The 5,820-nt window shown below is 38.5% G+C and overlaps 1 non-coding gene across 1 annotated transcript; it reads left to right on the forward strand.

Annotated features, from left to right (window-relative positions):
• Positions 1–121: 121 nt before the first annotated feature.
• On the forward strand, positions 122–228 carry LOC111895229 (small nucleolar RNA R71). The gene has a single exon (XR_002851498.1). It is a non-coding gene; the product is annotated as a small nucleolar RNA R71 (small nucleolar RNA).
• Positions 229–5,820: the final 5,592 nt, after the last annotated feature.

The following is a 5,820-nucleotide window of genomic DNA, read 5'->3' on the forward strand; positions in this document are numbered from 1 at the left end:
TTCAATCAACACCTTGATCTGATTAGGATTCTTCTTCGTGAGAGGGCCTTGCGAATCAAGGAGTTGCCTAGTCATGACATTGACCCCATCATAGAAAATAGACAGCTCTTGTTGAATATTAAGGTCATGTTGAGGACAATTCCTTAACAATCCTTTGTAACGCTCTCATGCCTCGTATAGTGACTCCCCCGGTTGTTGCTCAAAGTTGACTATTGCCTTCTTGAGTTTAGATATCTTGGATGGTGGGCAAAATCGGTCTAGAAACTGCTCACGCATTTGAGCCCAAGTAGTGATTGTACCAGGTGGAAGTGCTTTCAACCTGTCTTTTTCAGCTCCCTTGAAAGTAACCGGTAGCATCCTTAGCAAGACAGTATCTCTATTAACATTTGGGACATTGGAATAGTCTGCAATGTCATTGACCTCATCTAAATGTTTGAAAGCATCCTCATAATCCTTTCCATAAAACTGAATATCCTTAAGTGCAGTAAGGATGTGTCCCTTCAAATTGAATGTGGCAGTGGCAGGAATCATGGGTTGCACTAATCCCGGACCAACATCTTCTCGAATATGCTTCCTGTAAGCTCCAATTGACATCTCTTCAATGTTCGCCATCTCATTTATTGGCTCGTCTTCGGTTTCGCTCGTATGTAGTCCAAACTCGGCCTCGGATTCGTATTCGGTATCCTTTGGGTTTGGATCTTGCTCAAAGTTTTCTATCTTGGTTTTGTTCTTTGATGATGTACTCGACTCTCGTACTTTCTTTCCCGAATTCCTTCCAAAGACTGATTTGAGGTCTTGGAAAGATGACTTTTTTGGTGTTTCGCTCACTCCCGTGTTCTTATCTGTCTTCTTGTGAAGGGTTGACTCTGGATCGTCAAGTGGTGGCACCAAAGGTGTGTTAGAGCCTCTGGTCATGAACTTCTGCAAAATAAACAAAAAAACACGTAAAACTGAACTAAAACAGAAAAACTGAGAAAAAAAAAAACTAAAAACTACTGCACTCACGTCGTGAGCCTAATGCTTACGTCGTGAGTTGGGTATTGAAACAAAAAATTAAGCTGAAAAGGTAACTTTTTGCAGGTTTTACCCCACAAAAAGGATCGATTAATCTAAAGCTAATAAATCAATGATCAAATAAGTTGTCCCCGACAATAGCGCCAAAAACTTGATGCGTGAAAATAGCTACACCTAATTTTATATTTATAACCTAACTAACTTAACTAACTAAATTGCACCAAGGCAGTGTACCTAGTCAAATTATAGAATAGTCGGGTAAGTCGGGTGTCGATCACAGGGAACGGTTTTGACTAATTAATCTATCTACTACTAAATTAACCTGATTACTAACAAAGAAATGGGATTTATCTAATTTTGAAAGTTTATATGAACTTAATTCTTTAACACAAATTCAATCAATAAACAAAACACTTCTGTTAGTTCGAATCCACTTTCCCTCAATGGTTTATAAATTAGCTATGACAAGTACTGTTGGTTACCAATTAAGATAGTATTAGCAATTTAGTTCTAAATATACTAATATTAATTAATTCATGTAAATCAAAGTATGTTCACACTTAAGTTAACACAGAATCAATTATGTTATGAATTGGAGCTATGTAAGATTGATTAACAAAACAAAATTACGGTCATAATATGAGTTCTCTAGCACAACCTAATTTAATACTCCCTCCATCCCAAAATTATTGTCCACAGACAAAAAACACACAGATTAAGAAAAACAATCATTAGTTTTGTCTTTTTGAGTAAAATGACCCTCTTTCCCTTTTCTAAAACAATGGGAAATGTGTATTTATAATTATTGATGTTTACTTTATTAAATGTTAAGGGTAATATGGTAAAAATGTATATCTACTTTTGGTAGTGGACAATAATTTTGGGACAAACTAAAATAGTAAGGTGGACAATAAAATTGGGACGGAGGGAGTACTTAACTACTTAAATAAGACTGGTGATCCTAGCTCTAATAATTTAATGTTCACTAAATTACCAAGTATTATAATTCATGCAGATTAATAATCATCAACTACATAGAATTGGAAATCAAGTCAATCAAATCCTAAATCAAACATGCTAGGTAAAATCAATCAACACACGTCATAACCAACAAGCACATCAAATCTGAAATATTAAATCCATTAGTTCCAGCTTAATCTAGCTAACAAAACCAACTAGATTTAGTTGGACATCCTAGCGAACAAGTTAACACAAATCATATTCATAAGCATGTTGAAAAGTACCAAATCTAAAGTCAAATTATGAGCTTCACTTCTCCTTTGGTGTTGAAATCCTATTCCATACCTTCTCCTCTTATGAAAATCGTCTCCAGGAACTTCTTTAATTAGCCAAAAGTCCCTCAATTCGTAATGAGCAAGAGCATACATAGTTTCTCAAAATTTGCGCTTCACGTCTTGAACTAGGAGAAATCCTTTTCGGACAAGGATTATTACTTCACGCATACTTATCTTCCAGAATTCTCATGTCATGTCGTGAATATGTAGTTCACGTCCTGATTTCAGTTGATTTAGTGGGTTTTTTATTCTTTTAAGTCTTCATCTTCCAAAGTTCCATCTTTTGACGTTTTTAGTCCCTTTTCTTCAAAATGTCTTTTATTTGGCTGCAATATATATATTTTAACCTTATAAGTACTATTATTCAATGCAAATAACCAAAATATCAATAAAAATATAAGTAAATATTGCCTAAAAACATGTATAAATATGGCAATATCAAATACTCTCGGACCACAACCATCGGGTTGGAATGCCCACATACTATGAGTCCAATCATCCTCGAGATGGAATAGTCTCGGCCTATAACCATCGGGTTGGAATGCCCACATAATGTGAGTCCAATCTTTATCAGGATGGAATACTCTCGGCCCACAACCATCGGGTTGGAATGCCCACATACTCTGAGTCCAATCATCCTCAGGATGGAATACTCTCGGCCCGCAACCATTGGTTTGGAATGCCCACATACTATTCAAACATATGCACTTATATCAGATAATCATATAACAATGTATAAAGACAACATATTAGGGCCCAATCATCCTCGGGATGGAATAGCCTCAACTACCAATCAAGCATGTGCATATAAAAGGTAATCACCGAACAATATACAGACAGTCAGACCAAACTACAGGTCACTAGGAATAGCAACATCCTATCTACCATGATACTGATCTAACAGATCACAACAACATCAAATCAAATTAACAATCAAAAGGGCCGGCCTTGGTGCCTTAGACCCTTGAGTATAGTGAGGAAAACTCACCTCTCAATGTCGATCTGAACTGAAGACTCAAACTCCCGAATCACGGCTCCAAACTCAGACACCTACAAACACCATAGGACCAAGTCCATAAAGATCCCAAATTACTAGAATACCCTTAGAAGTCAAACTTGGTCAACCATTGGTCAAAGTCAAAGTCAATGGTCAAGGTCAACAGTCCATGTTGACCCAACTCGTTGAGTCCAACTACTGACTCGTCGAGTTTCTCCAGAACATAGAAAACCGCGAAAACTAAGTCAACTCGCCAAATTTTCTGGCAACTCATCGAGTCCATGCAATATCCAGAATATCGGGGAAAAACCCTAACCACTTGTCAAGTCACCTCATTAAATTGTCGAGTTCATGTAGAATTGAGAAAACGGGAAAACCTGTCTCAATTCATTGAGTTAGCCATCCAACTCGTTGGTTTCCTTCAGCCAAATTGCATTCAACTTATTCCAGTCAAGTCCAAAGCTCCAAACTCTAGATCTAGCTTCCTAGGGTGGAGTTACCGCATAAAGTTTCCAACTTTACGTGCATGCAAGGCCTAAAAAGGCTTAAACACCAAAAGTAAGTCTAAGAAGAAGTTTAGGGAATGGAGAAGGGCCAAAGCTTCACAAAGCTTGAGGCTTTATGTCAAAGAGGACCTAGAGGAGTCTAGATCTAAAGCCATATCCTTGTGACAAGCTCCAACTCGAGAATGACCCACATTTTGCACCAAAATGCCAATAAACTTGTAATATAAGAGATCTAAGGGATTGAAAGCCAATGTAAAGACTTTTTACCGCCAAATGAGTGTCAACATGATGTAGATGTTGGATCTACAAGCCCCTTCTCATTCCAAGCCTCTAGCTCTTCAACCATCTTCAAGAAATGCACCAACAGCACACTTTTAGCCTCACACACTCAAAATAGGGTTAGATCGCTTAGGGTTTGCTTCTGGACGTGAAAAGGTGGCAAGGGGTTGGAGAGGGGAGTTAATGATCTTTAAATAGGGTGAAAAATCCTAAAAATTAGGGTTTTCTTACACAGCCTCAACTCGTCGATTTGCGTCCTCCAACTCGGCGAGTAGGTCCTAAAATTCACGCGGGCTGACTAGTGTCTACACAACAAGTTGGGGCCTCCAACTCGTCGATTAGGCTTTCTTAATTGCATGAAAATCCATGAAATCTGATTCCTAAAAATCGGGATGTTACAACTCTCCCCCCCCTCCCCCTTAAACTAGGCTTCGTCCTTGAAGCCGGCTGTAGTGAACAAATTTGGATAATGCTCTTGCATCTCATCCTCCAGCTTCCAAGTCTACTCAGATTCCCTCCGATGCTCTCATTACACCTTTTCCAAAGGTATTTCCTTCCTACATAGAATCTTCACCTTCTGTAACACCCGTGTTTCTGGGCTTGCCATTTTTAGCAATGTAATAGTCTAGGTTAACCTTTGTAACCTAATTTGAAATAATAAAAATGTATTATTTGTGAATTATGTGAATTATGTGTGTATTTTCTTAATTATTATAATTTAATGAATTAAGAATAAAATGAGCGTAAAAATTTAAGTGTAAAATAAACTCGATATCTTTGCATAAAGTTGAAGTGGCCGAAACGAGGTTTCCAAATATATATAGAACGCCCAAATCTGACTTCGTATGAGGAAGTTATGATTTTCTGAAGTTTCGACTTAGCAGTATGCAGCCCGAATACTCGATTTGAGATCGAGCGGTTTTTAGTCGAAACAATCTAAACGAGAATCGAAGATATCGTTGTTAGTAGCGAAACAATAAAAAGTTAGGCGAGAACGGACGTCGGACGAAGAAGTTATGAATTTATAACGAAGTTTTCCTGTCCCGGCCTACTAAAAATAAATAATAAAAATAAAGTCAAAATTAGCCGACGGAGTGTAAACGAAAGTTGTAGAGCATAGTCTCACCTACGCGTGGATATAAATAACGTCGAAAACGAAGTTCGTATGAAGGAGATATGCAATTTTGAAGTTTATTAAATAACTAAAATATAAATTTAAATTCAAACTTCCGATATTATCCGAAGGGGAGTCACCGGACTTATCTGGGTTACGCCCAACGTAATGTTGTACGCCCAACGTACAGCGAAGTGTGACGACCTTCGCACTCGAGTACCTCCGATGACGTAAGCGCTGACGATCCGAGGCGTACGCCCCGTGTACGTGCAAGGTTCAGCCCCTATAAAAGGGCATGCGAAGACAGCTTCTTTCCTTTACAAACTTCTTCCTTTTCTCTCTAGTTTTTGCCTCGGTTTGCGTGCCGTTTATACCTCGAAGCCCCCGGTATTATTCCCGAGCCCCGAAGCAAGATCCGAAGTCCTGAGAATCCCGAGAAGTGAGATTTCTGAGCCAAAGCCCTGCCCGCGAGAAGCCCGGTTTTTGTGAAAATCTTCCAGATCTACGGAGAGACACTACTTCTGCAAGCCGTAGTGCTGCCCGATCATCTTCTGATCAAGTGAGTGTGTAGTCATTTTCTTCTAACACATTATTATGAAGTATTTTATACGAAAT

Source organism: Lactuca sativa, chromosome 6 (assembly GCF_002870075.4).
Source record: "Lactuca sativa cultivar Salinas chromosome 6, Lsat_Salinas_v11, whole genome shotgun sequence".
NCBI lineage: Eukaryota > Viridiplantae > Streptophyta > Magnoliopsida > Asterales > Asteraceae > Lactuca > Lactuca sativa.